At 58.6% G+C, this 20,146-nt stretch overlaps 1 long non-coding RNA gene across 1 annotated transcript in view; it reads left to right on the forward strand.

The window, feature by feature from the left end:
* The window catches only part of LOC100458644 (uncharacterized protein MIR1-1HG), a 20,932-nt gene extending 5,388 nt beyond the window's left edge, over positions 1–15,544 (forward strand). Inside the window, exons 3-4 of the long non-coding RNA XR_008517065.1 lie at positions 9,546–9,657; positions 14,897–15,544. This is a non-coding gene — a long non-coding RNA (uncharacterized protein MIR1-1HG). The remainder of the gene's footprint in view (positions 1–9,545; positions 9,658–14,896) is intronic.
* Positions 15,545–20,146: the final 4,602 nt, after the last annotated feature.

The following is a 20,146-nucleotide window of genomic DNA, read 5'->3' on the forward strand; positions in this document are numbered from 1 at the left end:
ATTCTGAGCTTTCAGGTGGCTCCCACCCCTCAGGGAGCCTCGAGTTGACTGGAGGGGAGGGCCTGGCAGTCAGGGCTCCTGGCCTTCAAGTCTTCCTTCTGGAAGCTTCGTTCTCCCAGCCTCGGCCCCATCTGGCATAGCAGCAAGGGGGCAGGTGTTGACCTTGGGCACAGCCTCCTCTCGGCCTCTGGACCCGGAGGGTCAGTGCCCAGCATCCGCTGACGTCATCTCTTCCGTGCCTGCTCCCAGCTCCGGCCACAAGCAGGGAAGTAGCTGGGCGTGTGGCCACCGAGGCTGCCGGTGGCCACAGACACACCGTTCTCTTCCCCTAGATGCGGCTGTCGTACGTTAAAGCTTTATTGCAGGATGTGGTGTTTAAATAAAAGCATTAGTGTTTTGGAATTAGGTTTGACTGAGCAGTAAAACTGCAGAGTTCACAGGGAGAGAGCTGCGGCCTGCTCGGCGGTAAATCACCTCCAGTCTCTGATCCACTGAATTAAAAATGAGCATTGCACGGACATCGCCCATGGCAGCCCGAGCCCCACTCCCCTGCACGTGTGGCCTGATGGTGCTCCCCGGGGATCCTGCTGCTTTCCTGGAGATGCTGGGACCCGGGGCTGGAGTCTCCCATGCATGAATCTCCAAAGCTTGGCTCCTGGGCAGCAGCCAGGAAGGGAACCCCAAACTGGCGTGGGGCATGGACATGCTGGGACTTTCCTCTGTGGGGGTCTTTGTGCCTGTCCATTTGAAGGAGGGGAGAGCAGGCAGGGCGGGGGCGCAGACCCTCACTGGCTATGTCTTGCCCACAGGGACTCTCCTGAGACCGCTTAGGCATGCTACCATGGGGGCCAGGACTCTCAGAGGGAAAGGAGCCTGGACTGGGCTGAGGGGGCTGGACACAGGACACCCACCCCCTTGCCTGCCAGCTCGGGAACCCAGGTGGGTTTGTGTGGCCATGAGGAGGTGGCCAGTGCCCGTGTCTCTCACTCCCTGGAGCAGGTAGCACCAGGTGTAGGCTTCTGGGTTTCCCAGAACACTCTGGAAACTGCCCCACGGTGATCAGAGGGTGGGCCAGACTCCCGCTGGTGGAAACAGTTGCTGCAGAAATTGTGGAGCCCATAAATTCAGCGGACCAAATTAGTTACATTTTTCTATCCTTCGGCTCACAAAAGCTAGCTATGCTCCAGGTACTGTTTCCACCTGTGAGTGAGACCAGCTCTGGGTCCTGGAGCTTGCACGAAGGAGAAGGACCGTCTTTGGGAAGGGACGGCCCCGATGCTGTGCCTGCATGCGTGTGTCACGATGAGTGGTCTTGCATTTCTGCAGCCAGGGGGCCAAGGACATGGTGGCACCCCCTTCTAAAGAGGGGGTCGCTGGTGATTCTGGCTTAGTAGTGCACTCGTCAAGTGCAATACAGCATTTTACTGCACAAGCATTCAAAGCGGGCGCAGGGGCTGGTGAGAGCATTCGCGAGAGGTGCGTCGGCAGTCTCTGTGAAACTGTCGGGCTCACATGAGAAACGTTGCATCGAAGAATAAACTGCTATTAAGCATGATTAGATTGACCCACAGGATGGATATTTTAGCTGCCGCAGCCGGAGTCCATCAAAATGAACATCGCTTGAATTGCAAATTTTACCCAAAAAAACGCTCTAAAGTAAAAATGAGAGAACCTGAGTGGCCCGAGCTATCTTCAGGGCCAGGGCATGGCTGGACAGTGCTGGCCTGGAGGGTTTCTGGGCAGGGATGGCCGGAGGTGGACGGGGCGGTGCGATCGCATGAGTTGCTGCCACCTTCGCATAAAGGGTAACCCAGCGATCTGAGAGGCTTTGTGCTGACTCAGCCCCGCCGTGCACGTCCGATTGCAGAGGCCTCCCGCGCTCTCTGCAGCCATGCTCCCGCCTTTGATGCCCCTGGGCAGGACGCTGACCTCGGGGTGGCTGGGCTTGGGCCCCAGCAAGGGAGGCTCTTGGACAGGAGCACAGGGCTTTGTGAGGGGCCCTGGCCTTGCCCACTGTCCTTGGCCAACCAGCAGCCTCTGTCCCTGTGAACTGGAGGCATCGCACCCAGGAAGAGCTGGGCATGGCTTTTGGGAAGGGAAGGCACCCTCAGACAGCATCAGCAGCTCCCAGAGCCTCGTGCTGTCTGCTCCTTCCTGAGGTCCAAGGCCCAGCTGGCCAGAGCTTGGGGCTGGGAGGGCCCTCCCTGGAGGCCCCTGAGTGCTCAGGGAGGACTCTGCCTTTGGGGAGGACTCTGGCTTTAGTGCTCAGAGTCCCCAGCTGGCTCTGACCCCTGGAAGCCCGTCCTGCTGAGTGGGGAGGGGCGGTGACTGCAGCGGAGGAGCGGGGCAGGCTGCTGCAGAGCTGCCGCCCGGGATGCTGCAGAACACCGCAGGCAGCATGCAGGGCTGCGCGTCTCAAGGGCAGGGATCAGAGGGCCACCTCTGGCAGCTCCACCGCCAGCTCCCTTAGATAGAGGGACATAGGGCTGAGGTTCCCACACAGCGGTCACTGCAAAGGCACTGTGAGCTCAACTGATTCACCCAGGTTTCAGAGGCACCACTAAGCCTCAGGCCAGGTCTGTTCCCTGCACCAGGCGGGCTCCCCATTGGGGTGCAAGTGTGTGATGCTGAAGGACAGAGATGCTGGGGGCACACTGGGCATCTCAGGCCTCCTGTGTCTACCCCAGGGAGAGAACATGGGAGAGAGAGCCCTGTTTCAGGAATGCTGGGTGCAGAGGTCAGTGGCTGCTCCCTGGCCAGGAGGCGGTCGCCCAGAAGCCCTGGCAGTGGGAGGCTGGGGTCCACTCCTCACAGGGTCGAGCGACTCCTTGGCTGGGACTGGAGGCAGGTGTGTGTGTGCGTGTGCATGTGTGTGTGCGTGTGTTTGCGTGGACGTGCACGGAGGGCGTGTGTGTGTGTGTTTGCGTGTGTGTGTGCGCGTGTGCGTGTGCATGTGTGTGTGTTTTTGTGTGGATGTGGACGGAGGGCGTGTGTGTTTGCGTGTGTGTGTTTGCGTGTGTGTACGTGTGTGCGTGTGTGTGTTTGCGTGTGTGTTTGTGTGCGTGTGTGTACGTGTGTGTTTGCGTGTGCGTGTGCGTGTGCGTGTGCATGTGTTTTTGCGTGGATGTGCACGGAGGGCGTGTGTGTTTGCGTGTGTGTGTGTGTTTGCGTGTGTGTACGTGTGTTTGCGTGTGTGTTTGCGTGTGTGTATTGTGTGTTTGCGTGTGTGTTTGCCTGTGTACGTGTGTGCGTGTGTGTGTTTGCGTGCGTGTGTGTGTGTGTACGTGTGTGTGTTTGCGTGTGTGTGTGTGTGTTTGCATGGGCGTGCACCGAGGGCGATTTCTGGGATGACTGGGACAATGACCCAGAATATTTTTAACAGCGGCAGGAGAGGGGGTAGAAGGCAGCTGTCCCTGGAACCTGTCCCGGGGGGGCCCCGTGGGGATGTTTTGAGGTTGAAGGACGCCCAGGACAGTTGCACCGTGTGGCCCTTGATGTCCTGGCAAGCCGATGCCCTCTGTCATGCCCAGATATGGCTCCGGGGCTGCATGTGTCTCCCCAGCTGCCCGCCCGCCCACCACGCCAGTATAAATAGTCCGCGTTCTCAGCTGTCCCGTGGAGAGGCTGAACTCGGATGACTCAGCCGGAGCTCTAGGAGTGCCCCCGACCCCGCCCACCGCCGAAGTGCCTGAGGCCAGCAGCTGTAGCGGGACAGAGGCTGGGTGAGGCTCTGGGCTCTTGGGCTCTGCCTCTGTCTCCCTCTCCTCACCTGCCCCCTTGGAGGGCGTCAAGTCCAAGAGGGACCCATCTACCTTCTGTCGTCCCTTCCCCAGGGCATAGTGGGGCCTTTGCCCACCGAGAGTGAAGAGGGACAAGAATCCCCGCCCTGGGAGTGGGTGCGGGGAGCTGCATGGTTCCCTGGCCTCGGGCTCAAGCCTGCAGCAGGCGAGGCTGTCGCTGGGGTCCCTGCTGCCCCTCCCTCGGGTACCTCCTCACCTGTCCCGGCCCTCCTCCCACATCGGCTGTAGCAACACACTCCAGAGGCCTTGCAGGCCCGAGCACCAGCTTGCCAGGCCCCTTCCCAGGGGAACCTGCTTTTCCTCCACCCTTAACTCAAGAAGTGACTCTCTAATGGTGGAATTTCAAACACCTCCAAGGCCTGTGGAGCTGATGCCCTTGAGTGCGGGCAGGAAAGGCCCATCCTGTATTCCTCAGACATGGGGTGCTGCGCCCCGCCTGAAGACAGATGGGGACACGTCCCGCAATGTCTCTGCACACTGGGTGGCCTCACTGAGCCAGAGGGAAGGCGGGGAACACTTCGGCAGAATCGAGAGCCCGACACGCACTTGTGTGTGGAGCTGGGGCCTTCCTTGGTGCCCCAAGGCCTGCGGTGGCCACACGGATGCCCCTGTCATTTCATCTGTGGCCATCCCTGAGGTCCTGGCTTAGGGATCTGTTTCTGCAGGTGGGCAGGAGCGGTGGGCAGGTGCCCTCCCACCCACGGGAGGGGGCTCCAGTCAGACTCTGTGCACCAAGTGGCTTTTCCTTATCCTGGGATACGTGGCCGTTCATTTGTCCCCGAGCTGCCAAGCCCTCTCTCTTGACCTCGGGACTCTCTGATCCTGTTCTCAGCCAAGAGCCTTCTTCAAATTAAACCAGCTTTTACCCCGGCCCTATCTTTGAGATCATAAGGCACAAAAGTCTATCTTGCCATTTTTGCAAAGAACAGCCAAACAATCACGTGTCCCCTCCCCCGCTGCCTCCCCCCCACCTGCCCCCTGCTCTGTGGGTCTATTTGAAGCGAGATTTATCTCTAGGAAGGGCCCCATCAATTTGCCTTGCTCTTTTGTTGACAAGTTTATTAAAAACCCGGGCAACTCTGTATTAAACTTTTATCAGTGTTGAGAAATAATACATTTCTTTTTTTGAATAGATAGAAAAGTTATGGATTTGGGCTGAGCGGGTCTTGTTCAGCATTTGGCTGAGTCAGCGCTGCTGATGATAAGAAACAAGCCGTTTTGGGGTGCAGGGTTTCCTCTTGCCTTTTAATTAGGGGTCTCTCTGCAGACTGCCCTGTGAGAGCCAGAACCCCAAAGGCTCCTACAGAAACCCCAACGGGGGCTGCCCACACACACCAGGCTAACTGTAATTCTTTGCTATCTATTTTAATAATTAACCAAAATCTGGAATTAAAATTTAATTCAGTGGTGAATCTGAGTGCTAATAGGTAATGGTGCTGCATGGGGAAATATTAGGTTATTGACATTTAAATTTCAAAAGCTTCATAGTAAGAAACAAAAAAAGCATCCAGATGGGAGTTAGCAATGTCCTCCCCTGGTGGGAGGGGAGGGGCCCCTGTCCTGCCCCCTGGTGAGTGCCTGAGATTGTGGGGGAGAGAGGGGCCGCCCTTGCCTTCGTCTTGGGTCCCTGAGTCTCTGTGGGGGCTTTGGCAGGGTCAGGGCTGTGCTCTGCAGTCTCTGAAGGCAGCGTCTTTGCTGCGGGTGTGACCTGGTGTTGGTTGTCCTTGAGTGGAAGTCGTTTGGTGCCGCATCTTCACCAAGGATGCTGGTTGTAGCATCATCCCCTGTGCTGGGGCAAGAGACACCTTCCCCTGGAGGTCCTGCGTGGTTTCTGCCCAAAGTGGCCACCATTCCCCGAGGTCCTGGGCGAGGGCTTGTGGGTACAGCAGGAGGGACTGTTGGCTTCCACTGCCCTTGAGGGGCAAGTGCCCAGGGACCCCGGGCCAATCTCAGACCGGGCCATGGCATGACCAAGATTCAGGCTGCAAGGGGCTGGTGCTTACACATGGCCATTCACACTCCCACACGGAGGACCTGAGGCGCAGAGGGGCTGCAGAAGTCCCCAAGAACCCCTGGCTAGGTGTGTGGCACTCTGTGTCAGGGGTCCCCCTCTGCCCCACCAGATGTGGGCCCGGCGGTGCATTTCACACTTGCTTCTACTTTCGCCTTCCAAGGCTGTGGGGCTGCCTCCCCTCTAGGGTCCAGCGCAGGGGCTGGGGCCCTACCAAAGGCAGGAGGGGCTTCCAGGATAAGATGGCAGGCGTGGCTCTGGCCCTCCTGCTCCCCTGTGTCCTCGCTCCTTGGGGGTCCCTGGGTGAGACCACTGTAGCCATGAGTCTCTGTGACACTTCCTACCAGGTCTTTATCTACATCACTATTTGCTCCAATTATAACTAATTGGACACGTACTGCATCTTCATGGCATCTAATTTTGTATTGATTTTAACAGGGCTGCTGGTGTTTTCGGCAGAGATTGCCCACAACTAGTATCCGTCGCTGCTTAAAAATGCTGAGTGTACTTCCCTGTGTGGGACAACTCCATCAGCAGATGTTTTAAAACCTGTTTAATTGTTTGCTTCATAAAATGCACTAGCGGTAGGAGCTGCAGCCTTGTTCTCTGTAGCACTGGAGTCAAGAGAGGGGCAGAGGGACCCAGAGTGGGTTTTCCAGAGAATCCACACCCCAGGCTCCAACCCCAGTTCTGCTGTCCCGGTGAACGGTAAAGTCACCAGAAACGCTTGGGCCACCTCTCTGCCAGGCCCAGGCACCCAGCCGGGGACACAGAGGGGACCAGCCAGGAGCTGCCCCTCCCTTGGCGAGCTTGCCTTTACTCGGGGGGCACAGGGACTCCTCACTCGATGAGGAAACCACAGTGGCAGCTGGCCCCAGAGAAGGCCAGGCAGGGCTGGTCCTCCCCTACCCGGAGGCCACTGGAGCCGTCGGGGCCCGGGGATCTGAGGCCCCAGGAGCTAGGGGTGGTCGCTGTGGTGAGGGGCTGCGTGAGTCTTGGCAGGAAGGCAGCCCATGCCTGGGAGGCGGGAGGCAGCACAGCTCAGTCTGGGGAAGGCAAGCTCCAAGGCCGGAGAACGTGGGGTGCGGGGGTCTGGGAGGGGTGAGCTCTGTGAAGCACCTGACCTTTGAGCCATGGGGCCCTTGGGGAGGTTTTGGGGCTTGTGGGATGTTGGTTTCTTGGCCTTTTTAGAGAGAAAAGAAAAAAATACTTACAAGGAAGTTGAGAAGCCTCAGGGGCCTCCCTTGTCAGCCCTCGCCCCATGCTGGTGAGACCCCAGGGTTCAGAGGGAAAGGGGCTAGAGGATCTGTCAGTGAGTGGGAGCTGCTGCCTGAGGGAGCAGAGCAGAACAGGGGGGTGCCCGGGTCTGCAGGGGTCCCCGACGTCCTGCCCGAGGGACGGACCCAGCTCCGGCATGTCCCAAGAACACGAATTGTGGGCCTGTTCCTTCACATTCGAAAGCAAAGGTGTTGATCACACCCTTGGCAAAGAATGACTGGGAACCTCCCTAGGCCAGGCCACATTGGGGTGAGGGTACCTGGAGACTGGCTGCCGCCTCGTGGGGCAGCATGAAGAGACAAGGGCCTGGGCCCCAGGGCAGGGGACCCTGCTGTGAGCCCCAGTGTCCTCCTGACGGGCAGCACAGGACTGGCCTTGAGGCGCAGTGGGGTGTATGGGAGAAGACGGTGGCTGTCGGTGCTCAGGGCCACACCTGGCACTTGGCTGCTCAGTGTCTACTCACAGCTCACGGCCACCACCGTGACAGCTGCAACGCCAAGCTTGACGCCTCATCTAAGGCCGCGGTGGCCTCCCCGTGGGGGTTTTGCAAGCCTGCCCCGGTGCTCTGCTGCCTTTCGGGTGAAATGACCAGTTTGTTTGCTGTGTTGATTGGCAAATGCCAGACCTCCCAGCTCCTGATGGGATAGAATCGCGGCTGGGACTCGAATCCCCGGCTTGATCTTGTCAAATCTTCTGCTCCATTAGGAATATTGACAGGTGATAAATGGATAAGTGTGTGCCGGCTGTGAGGTCTTCGAGCCGTCCTCATTCCAGGGCCAGGGAGGGGTGGGCTCTGGGAACCTTGAGGTCTGCCCTGCACCCTCTGTGCTACTGGAGTAAGGAGGAGAGAGGTTTGCAGAGTGTGGGCTGATGACCCGGAAGCTTCTCTGTTTTGGGACGCGAGGCTGAGAAGGCCGGGGCCCAGCCCCGACTTACAGGGGACTTTGGGGAGGCGGCCCTGCTGCACGGCACAGATCTTTCTGGAGGGCACCGTGGCAGGGACAGTCAGGGAAGGCAGCTACGGACGAGTCAGAACAGGCCTGGCAGAGGCTGGGGTGGGGGGTTGTCCAGCTCAGTCGCTCGCTCCCAGAGGGGCCTTGGAGGGTGGGCATGGTGCTGTGTGACCGTCCCTGCTGCCTGAGGGGCCTGAGCTTCTGTCCCTGCAACATCAGGAGGGGGACAGAAAGGCCAGAGGATAGGCAGGCGGGGCAGCCCCACGTGTGCAGCGGGCAGGCAGGTGGCACAGGCCCTGGTGCGCAGCCCCCACTCTGCCAACCTGGTGGGCGAGGAGCAGGTGCGTTCACCCGTGCTGCCCAGGACGGCCTGTGCTCCCAGAGGGAAGCTCACACACACGGGCGCCACATCCCCAGCACTGCCGGAGACACTCTCCCTCACCTGTCACGGCTCCTGATGAACGGGGGCTGCAGGGAGACTCATTTTATAAAAGGGAACTTGCTCTCAAGTCACTGAGGGTGATTGGAGTGGGGGACGCAGGAGCCAGGCGAGAGTCGTGTCACGTTCGGATCTCCGTCCTGACACTCCATCCTCACCGTTCCTTTGGGCATGGGAAATGCCCCTCGGCAAGACGCGGGCAGGGCTACAGGTCTGGGGCATGAGGCCCAGGGTCAGGCCACGAAGGCCCCCTCAGGCTGTCCTCTCACCACCATGCAAGTGGACGTCCCTAGAATCTTCCCGTCGTGCCCACCCAGAGATACCACGTGGTGTCAGAGACCATCCCGTCCCACCCAGGCCATGGAAGCCAGGCAGGAGGGGATCCTGGGTGGGCTGCCCCATGGTTAGCCAGGGCCCAAGGCTGACTGGGAGGTCTGTTCTATCTCTGCTCCAGCTGTGAGCATGGTCCAGGAGGAGTTTGCAGGGGAATAAGGGCCTCAAACCCACAAGATCACTGTGCCCACAAATGTGAGCCCCCTGGGGCGGGGCCTGATGGTCTGAGCTGTATCCCACAGCTGAGGCTAGTGCCGGGGGCAGTGGGCACTTGGTGAAGCCAAGGCTGTGGAGGAATCGGACGGTGACAGGCAGAGAGCAGTGAGTGTCAGTCCCGGAGCATGGAGGCCGCCTGGCGCCCCCGACCCTCCCCAGACACCTGCAGGTCCCTGATGGGGGAGCCGGGGCAGAGCGAGAGGGTGGTGAGTTGCGTGTGAGCGGGTGTGTGTGTCTGTGTATGTCTGAGTGTGTGTGTGTGTGTGTTGGGGCGTGTGGCCCTTCACACTAGTCCCTGCAGAGCTTGAGGGAAACACCGTGGGGTGGGGGCCCTCCAGGAGTTGGGGTAAGGGCCTGATGCCGGCCGCGAAGCCCCATCTCCATCGGGACTGCCTGGTGGAGCCACCTTCTTCACCAACGTCGCTGTTCCTCGGATCTGGGAGCCAAATGCTTTGCTAGAGCTGGTAAAATGGAACCAAATCGACTGTCCAATGGATTTGGTCCCCTTCAACCAGCTGTAGCTGTGCATTGATGGCGCCGTGCGGCCTGAATGCAGGTCCCGCAGCCATGGAGAGGACCCAGCAGGCAGTGCAGGGAGAGCCCGGCTCGGCGCGTGGTCAGCTCCAAGTAAGTGAAGCCCTGAGTGCCGCCCCCGCCCCCGGGACACTTCAGTGCAGAGCCCAAGATCCTTCCCCCTGAAAGTGGGTGACTGAGGAACGGGGTCATCCCCACAGCTGGGTGCCCTGCTTGCTCCTCCTTGCCAGGGCACCATGAAACCAATGTTCATTGCTCACACGAGAGCTTTGCTTGAAAATGTGGGCTTAGGAGCTGGGCCCTGTGGGTTGGGCCTGCCAGGGGCCTGGGCTGACCCTGCCCTGTCCTCTTCCCAAGGACCCTCCTTCAATTTCTCCTTTAAAATGGCCTGGACTCTAAGGCACCTCCAGGGACCCGCAGGGGTGAGCACAGATGCTGCGCTGGTGACCTGTGGGGGTCTGTGTCCTCAGTGGGGAGGCCTGGGCCGGTGTCGTCTCTCCAGATGGCCTGAGGGTGCTGGGCCTGGCAGGGAGACCACCAAACAGGAGCCCCTCAGCATGGCCCGTGGCTGGGGAGGTGACTGTGAAGGTTGCTGGGGCCCCCAGGGGCTCCCCATCTCCCCACCCTCTTGCGGGAGGCAGTGACGCCCATGTGCAGGGAAGCTGGGCCATCAACGGGCACAGCTGCAGTGAGCAGAGATCTGCAAGGGGGTCTGCAGGCCGGGTGGCACCCATGACCCATTGGGGGGGTCCCCGACCACGTGCCCTTCCCTGGGCAGGGACTGGCATGAAGGTGCTCAGGCTGCTGGGCGCCGGCAGATCTGAGGCCTGGGCAGGCACGGGGGCCCCTGCTGGGCATCTCTAGGCCTGGGGTTCTAGGGCCTGTCAGGAGTGACCCCTGACTTCTGCCCAGAGTGGCAGAGGCAGGGCCTCCCCTCAGGGGCCACCAGCTGCCAGCCCCAGGGCAGGTGAGGCTGAGGGTCAGGACCCTGGGAGGGATGAGCAGAGGGAAGAGGTATGGTGGGCAGAGGGGCAGACACCCCCTGGACTGATGGACAGATGGAAGACCGGGTCTGAAGACAGTGGCCCTGGCTCAGGAAGCCACAGCTCCTTTCTCACACCCTGCCCAGCTTTAGTGCCTAGAATTCTCAGGGTCAGCTTAACCCTAACCTTGGCACGGTGTTACTACCCCTCTTCACACAGAGTCACTATGTCCCCAGACAGTGGGAGAGGCCAAGAGGCTGGGGTAGTGGACGGCAGCCCAGTCTTCAGCACAGGGGTGGGGCTCGGGTTTGAAGACCAGAGTGTGCGGGATCCACGGGCTCTGCTCCTGAAGGGCTGCGTGGCCTCAGCCTTTATTCGAGCCTCTCTGAGTGGAGGGCAGAGTGGTCAGCCCCTGCTGGGGGTCCTGGCCACGCGCCACCTCCTGGGAGCCTCCGGGGGCTTCCACTGCTGAGCCCTTTACAGGGGGCAGCCGGGTGACCTGGGTGTGGCCGTGCCTTTCAGGGTGGCCTGACCCCAACCCCACCAACCCCAAGCTGTGTGGTGCCGGGGTCTCCTGCCAGGGACGTCTGTCCATTGGGTGAGGCCTGGTCTTGTCCTGGAGGGGAGACTTTGGACATCCACCCAGCCAAGGAGCTGGTCGGCCGGCCCTCAACCTTCCCTCCTAAGGGCGGGGAGGTGGCTGGGGTGCAACAGCTTGAGGTCCTGTGTCAAATACATCACCCAGGTGAGGACTCAGGGAACCACTCCCAGGCCTGTGGGAGGGTTTTGTGCAAACATCACGCCAAGAACAGTGTCTGCTGTTGACCCAGCACCCGCCAGGGAAGGCTGGAGCCACTGGAGTCCCTTCCAGTGCAGCCTGGGGTTCCTGTTGGTCACCACGCCAGCCATGAACAGGGACGCCTGCTCTGTGTTGCCCGTCTGGCCCTTCCTCGCCACCCACGGCCCTGCCAGCCCGACCCTCTGGCATTGACACCTGCTGAGGGCCGTGGCGCAGCTGCAGAAAGCCCACAGCTGTGCGGGAACTGCCCTGCCAGGCAGGGTCTCGGGGTACCGAGGAGGGTGGCAGGAACGGAGGGGCATGAAGGCTCCGTCCCAGCCAGCCGAGAGCCAGGGCCCCCTGCTCCTGGCCTCCCATCTCTCCTGTAAATTAAAGGATGAGATGAGGCTAAGACCATCTCCGGTGCTCCACCGTGGTCAGGACGTCAGCTCCAGATGACTGTAGGACACTGTGGCTGTTTCCTGGCCTACCCACCCGGGGCATCTTTGTGGGGTCTCCAGTAAAAACCACTGCACCTGCCTTGCCATCCCCAGGACCGGGCCTCGTCCACTGAAATCACAGTGCAGCCCCGCACCAGGCCACGCACAGTGTGGACAGACAGGGCATGTGGGTGGAGACGAGGGAACACTTGGAAGCAGCCCCCATGCCTGGTGGGCCTCGCACAAGGGGCCACACAGGCGCTGACCCTAAGCAGCCCCAAGCAATGCATGACCGTGGCCGGGTGTCCCAGTGAAACTTTATTGGCAGACGCTGGGATTTGAATATGTATCATTTTCGTGGGTCACAAAATGGGTCTTTTTCTTCCTCCTAGTCATTAAAAAGGTGAACGCTGTCCTGAGCTCTCGGGGGCTGTCTGAAAGCAGGTGGCAGGGGGGATTTGGCCCTGGTTGCAGCTGCCACCTCCAGGCTAGATTAAGAGGATACATGAGCAACAGGCGCTGGGCGCACAGGGCTGGGGACACAGGGGCACCGAGGGCGGCAATTGCTCCTCCCAGCTCCTTGCTGCATGTTTGGTCAGTGCACAGGTGGAGGCCCCAGCACAGCCCTAGTGTTCACCGCAGTGGGACCGGTATGAACAGCCCCAGCCTGTCCAGCAGGAGAGAAAAACCAGTAGGAGGCAGCTGGGGCAGGGCAGAGCCTGGAGCCTCCAGGTTTGGGGTGGGGCTGTCTCATGCCACATCCCCTGCCCCCCGCAGCCTCGTGGTTTTGGGCTGAACTTGCCCCCAGCAGATGCCCATCCCTGGAGCAGGTGCCCACTGGGAACAGGTCCAGCCAAGCCAAGGCTACTCCCCAGGGTCAAGGAAGTGGGGTCAGGGGCAGGGACACAGCCCACTGGAGGACCGCAGTTTCGGATCCCAGGATCCCAGCAACCCTGGGTTGGGGTGCACGGGAGCCAGCTCTGCCAGGCTGGGCATGCCGCGGAGTGCCTGGGCATCAGAGAGGGCGAGGAGCTCACCACAGTCACACAGCCAGCCCTGGGCGAGCCCAGAGCAGAATGGGAACACAGGGCTGTCTGCCCCAGGGCTGTGTCTTCCCCTCAGGAATGAGCAGCCCTTGGCTGGACTTGGCTGGGCTGAGTTTGGGACCCTGAGTTTGGGGGCTCCTGCCTTCAGTGCCTGCACCTGGTCTCCATGCTTTGATGTGTGTTTAGCTGCGTGGGGGGTCCCTGGAGCATCTTGCCTTAGGGGGCTCATGGGGAGAGGGGGCAGCAGAAGGGGGGCCCATGCTGGGGAACGGGCTTTATGTTTCCTGGGGCTCTGCCATCTGTCTTTTCATCTCCCTTGGAGGGGTGAGAATGTGGACCTGAATGAGCAGTGGACATTGCCAGCTCAGTGGCCAAGAGGATGGGTCTGAGTGTCCAGTGCTGTGGGAAAGCCTCTCCCTGCCAGGTGCAAAGGCGGCAGGAGTTGGCCCATCCCAACCTCGGCTGAGGATCTGCAGGTCCTGGGTCCTGTATCACCGTAAGAAAAGTCCAAGAGCTCATTAGAAATGCAGATTCCAGGCCCCGTACCCCACCCCTACCCCAGTCAGAGCCTCCAGAGCAAGGGCCTGGGAACCTGAATTTTTACCGAGTGCGTTTGGTGAGTCTTATGAACAAGCCACACCAACCTGGTCCCCTTGATGCCTGCCGGCCCCGCACCTGCCCTGCGTACACCTTGCTCAGGTCCCCTCCCTCTCCTCCCTAACCCTCAGCGGGCCATCTCCTCTGGAAAGCCCCCGGGCCTCTCAGCGGTACGTCTCTCTCCTCTATACTCTAGCAGCCGCCATCACACTCGGGACCCTGTTGGCTGCAGTGGGTCACTGTGGAATCTCCTCTCTCCCCGCAGCCTTGGGTGGAGGGTGGGATGTCAAGGGATGAAGTAACGTGGTCTGTGTGTGTGTGTCTCCTCGATCGGGGAGCAAGTGGTGTTGACCACAAACAAGCAGAAAGAAGGTTAAATTCTACCAGGCACCTCCTTCCAGTCTTTTCTTCCATATGTAGCTCAGTTCATCCCCATCCCACCTCCCACTGCACACACTAAGGCAGTGGCCACAGGGCTGATAAACAGCCCTTTCTGCGGAGCAGTGCCTGGGGGGCCCCTCCTGTATCATCAGTGGCTCTGTCCACCTTCCTGCCCGAGGTCCTGGGGTCAATGCAGTGCCAACACGCCATCCATGACCAATGCGAGCAATCTCACTGCTGTCCACGAATGCTCCTGTTCTCCAAACTCTGCCGGCTCTGACATGCCTGCGGTCCCGTGGCATCACCAAAAACATCCTGACTTCCTTTCTCCTGAGCATGGGATGGAGGCAAAGGCCTGAGCAGCCTCCCGTGGGTCACCCACCACGCCTGCTGCACCCACCGCACCTCCTGCGCCCACCACATCTGCCGCCCCTGCCGTGGCTCCCGTCCCTCTGCAGGGCCCTACTTCCCTCTCCTCAGCAGCTTGCTCAGGCGCTGGCCATCTCCCACCCCAGTACCTGTCCCTCCTCAGGTCCCGCTGACCGGGTGGCCTCTGGTCTGCAGCAGGGCACACGGGCCACCCCGCGCTAGGCTGTGGGGTCGCTTGTCGAGGTTGTCTCTCCCAGCCCCTTGCTCCCGTGTCCCTGGCCTGGGACTTCCTCCAGGTGTATTTGTGGAGGAAGCCAGAGAACGGGGGCAGGGTGCAGACAAGCCTCCGAGGCCCTGCACAGGAGGTGGGGTCCCAGGCAGAATGGCCAATGCAGCCTCCCAAGTTTCAGGAACAACCTGTGATCTGCAAGCTTTGGAAACTCTTGAAGACAAGGAGCAATGACCTGTGTTGGACCAAGGATTCCAGATCCCTGCTCTGCTGCCTCCAGTGGGAACACCCACATGCCCTCCCCAGGACCCCTGGGCCGACCGCCTGGGTTTGTGTGTTTCAGTCGTGGATCTTGAGCCCTTAGAAAAGAGACCCTGCTCCCACCCCGGCCACTCTGTCTCCTGCTTCCTTACTTTGTGTCCACTTGTCCCAGCGAGCTGGGGGCGGGGCTGGTGCTCTAGGACAGAATTCTGGTCCGAGCTCCTGCCCTGGGTGTTTCTTTCCTGTAGGTCAGCCCTGAAATGTCCATGACTCACAAAGAAAAGGAAAATGCTCATTTGAAAGAAATTCTTCTCTTTGTCAATGCTGAGGCATTCTCTCAGCCCCAGCCCCACAGTGCTCCAGTGTGTGAAGGGCAACAGCTGACAGGGAAGTTCAGCACGTCTCTCCTGACCAGGGCTGGAGGCGATGCCAGTCCGTGCAGCTGGGAACGCCTCCTCCACTGTGGCTGGAGCCACTGCTGAAGGGACTCCACCTGGCACCTGTGCCACCAAGGGCCCCTGAACGGGTATCCAGGCCCACCCTTAATAAAGATGAGCTGCTCATTCCCAGTTTCAGACCTTGTTTATCCTCCCCAGCTCCCCCAGTGTGTTCTGGGGGAGATCCTTCCACTGTCAGACAAAAACTTCAGAGTGGCAGCGGTCATCCCACCGAGCGCCAGCGGCGTTGGCATGTGCTTCTCCTCGTCAGTGCCCCTCTGGCTCAGTCCAATGCCAAGCGCTTACAGCTGGGGAAACACACACAAGCACATACACACCCCATACACGGGCACAGGCTCACATGTACACACACCCACACATGTGCAAACACACACACAGAGGAACATGCACATTCTCACACAGGCACACACACAATGCACACATGCACACATGCACAATGCACACACAGGCACACACGTGCACACCCACACGCATGTTTACACATGCACTTACCTGCACATTCCCACACACGGACATGCAGGCACACCCCTCCACACACACATATACGCACATGTATGCACACCTTCTCACAGATACACAAAGCAATGCAGGTACTCATGTATGTATACATGAGCACACATGCATACACACAGGCACACACATGTGCACACACATATATGTGCACACACTCACACATGCACAACACACACACATAGGTACACATGTGCACACACTTACATGCACACACACTCCCATCCCCCCAGCACACAATCACACAGACGCCTAATGCCTCGCAGCAGGTGAGACCACCCGTCAGTAGGATTAGGGGCCAACAGAGGGTTCCGGCAGCAGATGCAGGCAGTTTGGAGAAGGGGCTGGGTGTGAGCTAAGGCAGACAGGGGAGGCTGAGTGAGGGAGGAGGTTGGGTCCCTGAGGTGGGGGAGGGGGAAGGGTGGGAGGTGGCTGAGGGAGATTCCCGGAGAAGCTCAGAATGAGGCAGTCACATGGGGGGTTGTTTGGGCTTTCCCAGGTGAACCCTGTGCTTCCCCCTTCCCTTCCCTCTCCCTCTATATTCCCCTCCCCAAAGCTATGGCCCCTCACCACTCCTCTGCCCTGGCAACTCAATGAGACCCTGTGGAAGTTCCTGTAGACAGGAAGTGGGGTGGGGCCTGTGGGGAGGTGGGGCCTATGGGAAGGTGGGGCCTGTGGGAAGGTGGGGTCTGTGGGAAGGTGGGGCCTGTGGGGAGGCGGGGCCTGTGAGAAGGTGGGGCCTGTGGGGAGGCGGGGCCTGTGGGGAGGCTGGGAGCCATGACACCCTGCCAGCTTTGCCTTTTTATAACAGCTTGATTTTTAAAATGTTTCCAGTCTGTTTCAGTCTGTAGGTCCCTCCTGTTGCTCTCTTTTTTTTTTTTTATAATGTATCTGCTGAAGGACCAGGTCGTTTGGCCTGAGGTGTGTCATGCATCAGGATTGCTGGTGGCGCCCTCTTGGTGCAGTTCTGCCTGTTCCTCTGTCCTCTGAGCTTCCTGTGTGCTGGTGGCTGGACCCGGAGAATCCTCCCACTCAGGCTGCATCCCTGCAGCAGGAACCCAGGTTCTGTTGTGTCCCCCCATCAGGAGGACACAGGTCAGGGCTGTGCACTCCTGGAATGGTGGCCAGGCTTGCTCTGTGCCTCAAGCCATTAATCCATCAAGGTTGCAAGATGGTGATGTCCTGAGTCTGGAAGTTCTTTTTCACTTATTTGTTGGGATACTTTTATGGAAACTCTTCTCCACGCAGTCTCATCCCCAGTGCCACTGTCCAGAGGAAGCAGGATAAAGGCACAAATCTTCTCCTGCAGCCACTGCTTTTCAGGAAAATGCACCAGGTCCCCGAAGCCCTCCTGAGGGTTGGCTTGCTCAATACCACTGTGTGTGCAGGCCCCTTTCCAGCGGGAACTGTGGACGGCATCGAAGGGAAGAGAAGGTTCCTGCTGCACCAGAAGCCCCTTATGGAGCAGTGAAGGATTTCACAGAACTAAAGATCAGGTGCCTGAGACAGGAGTTTTTCCCAAAAAGGTGCTTTGAAAGCCAAGGGGGAAGCTGAGTTATGAGAAAGCTTTGCACCACCGCAAGGAATACAGAGCCCAGAGCTGGGATCCGAGTCACTGCAGCACTAGGACAGAGGCACCTTGTACACACCTGGGAGCCCAGACTGGCCTGGCCATTGGCAGCAGGGGGTCCCCGGTGTGGGCTTGCAGCTTGTTCACCTTTACTGCGTCTTCAGGGGCACATCTGTCCATCTCAGCAAGGCTTCAGTGAACGTGCGGAGGACGGTGGAAGCAGACACCGCACTGTGCCGGGGGCCTGAACACGAAGTCGGTAGAGGAGCAGGTCTCCAGGCATGGCTCCGGCAACATCAACAGGAAGCGGGCCACCTTGGAGAGCGCTCTTCCACTGCTGGAGCTCCTGGTCCATACGGCACCGTCTGCGTGGAGGGTCTGATTCATGAGATCTACGCTGCTGGAAAACACTTCAAAGAAGCAAACTACCTCCTGTGGGCTGAAGTTCTCTTCCCCACCAGGTGAAATGAAGAAAAAGCCCACTCGTTTTGTAGAAGGTGGGGGTGCTGGCAGCTGGGAAGACCAGACCAGCACGCTTTCTAGCAGAATGAACTGAGGTCTACACGATTATTTTTGTAATCTGGTCAATTAATAAACGATGACTGCCTTTGAATTTAAAAGAAATATGTATCATTATGGATTCATGAACCGAAACGTGTTTGGTAGGTCTCAGTCCACTGCAATTATTATCATCTTTGCAGCTCAGATCGTCCTGTCTCTGGCCAGGGGTGTCTCATCGGGTGGACCCCACGTCCTGCGTGCTCTCTCAGGGTCAGCTTGGTTGTCGTATAATTTACGTACAAAAAAATGCACAGATTTTAAGTGTGAAGTTTGTAGAGTTTTAACAAATGTTGAGTTTTACACTCATGCAACCACCATCACAACCAAGATCTGGAACATTCTATCAGTTCAAAAACTTCCCTCATACACCTTGGCAGTCATCCCCCTCCTCTGGCCCAGCAATCATGGACTAGCCAGCATGGATCAGATCTGCCTCAGCTGGAACTTTCTAAATGGAATCATGCAGTGTGTGGGCTGTGTGCCTGGCATCTTTCAACATCATTTTAAGACTCTTCTGAGCTGTTCTGTGTTTCCATATGTTTTGTCCCTTTTCATTGCTGAGAAGGGCTCCATTCTATGACAACACCATTGGCCTGCTGATGGGCATTTGAGAGTCTCGGCCTCCACAGGGTGCAGTGGGCAGAGGCAGGGCTGCAGGAGCCACATGGGGCTGGTTGCTGGCACTCCTGCCATGCTGGGTTGGCTGGGGATAGAAACTCAACTCAGAAGACGAATCAACTTGCTTATGTGGCCAAGAGGTCTGAAAATAGGGCTGGATCCAGAACCCAAACCATGTCATCAGAAATCTTTCTCCATAGCTCAGCTCCACTTTCCTTGGGGCTGGCTTCACTCCTGGCAGGCTGTCTGCAGGTGGAGCAAAGGTGGACGCTGAAATTTCAGGCTTATATATCTAATCGGTGGGACAGAGAGGGAGGAGAGAGGGAGAGAGAGAGAGAGATGGAGGGGCAGAGAAAGATGCAGAGAGAGACAGAGAGAAAGAGACAGAGAGTGAGAGACACACAGAAAGAAAGAGACAGAGTGAGAGAAAGAGACAGAGAGGAGGGAAAGAGACAAAGAGAAAGAGAGAGACAGAGGGAAAAAGACACCAAAAGAGCAAGCACGAGAGAGATTCATTTCAAGAAACCCAGCAAAGGTCCCAAGATGGACACTCGCTGGCCAGGCTTGGGTCACTTGACCACTTGGGGTGGGAGGAAGCCATCCGCTAAAACTACCCAGGCTCCCCAGATTGAAACCAGGGACCTGATAATGAAAGGAGGAGGGACGCTGGGCAGGCAGAGCGAGGCCACCCCGCACCGTTGCCTCCACAGTGTGCTGATGCCAGGCCCCGCGTGAACGTCCGACACCCACCGTGCGCTGCCCTCCCACCTGGTGGGCCGACTCCCACAGCTCCGCCATCTCGATACAGTGGTGAATGGGTGGTGAGCTGCTTTCCTGTGCTCTGACCTTACTTTATTTCTAAAAGTGAAAACAGAAAGATGTGAGTACCGACACCAGCGACAGCAAGCAGGCTCTGTGAACGGCACAGAGGCGAGGCTGGCGCTGCCCGAGCTGCCCCGGGGACAGGCATGTGAGGCAGGTATGGCGCTGTGGACTGCAGACTGGGACGTTTGGGGACACTTTCCTAAGAAGGGTGGATCTTTATAGCGGCTGTAATACACATTTCCTCATTGGAGGAGAAGACAAGCTGGGTGACCATCTATATGTCAATGTACACAGTCAATTTTGTACATTTTCCAGGATTGCATTGCGGACACAGCGAAAGAGACCCCTGGGAGAAATGCTGCGTTCAGTGGAGACTGAACCCAGGTGGGGGGCCGGGGGGTGCCTCCTGTGACTCGGGGCAGGTGCCTGACTACATGGGGTGCTTTCCAAGGAAGGTGGCGGGGCATGGGGAGGGCCCCTCCAGGGCCTCCGTACCTGAGTGAAGCTTCGTCAATAAGCTTCTCGGGAGATGGCCAGGGACAATGAGGGAGACAAAGGGAGCTCCAACTCAAAACCTGAGAGAAAAGCAAATGGCGAATGTGATTTCATAAAGATGTTGTTTCACTGACAAATCACAAGGCTTTTCCTGCCATGGGACCCCTATTCCTCAGCTCTCCCCATCGGAAAAGAACTTGGTGGGGCAGGGTGGGGAGACCCAGTCCCACACGGGAATTTCTGGGTGGAAGGTTTCCATGTTTTCCACACCAGCAGGTGGACGCAGCAGTGAGTAAATCGTCTGCATCTTTTGGACATGAGGCTGCACGTGGCGCTCTGTGGATAACGCATGCACCTCTGCTCTTTGCTTCTTTTTTGCAAAGTGCACCTGTCACGCATAAACCCATCACATCCATGGCCAAAGGCTCTTTCAGAACGAGCCGAATTGCAGTTTCAGGTGT

Source organism: Pongo abelii, chromosome 21, assembly GCF_028885655.2.
Source record: "Pongo abelii isolate AG06213 chromosome 21, NHGRI_mPonAbe1-v2.0_pri, whole genome shotgun sequence".
NCBI lineage: Eukaryota > Metazoa > Chordata > Mammalia > Primates > Hominidae > Pongo > Pongo abelii.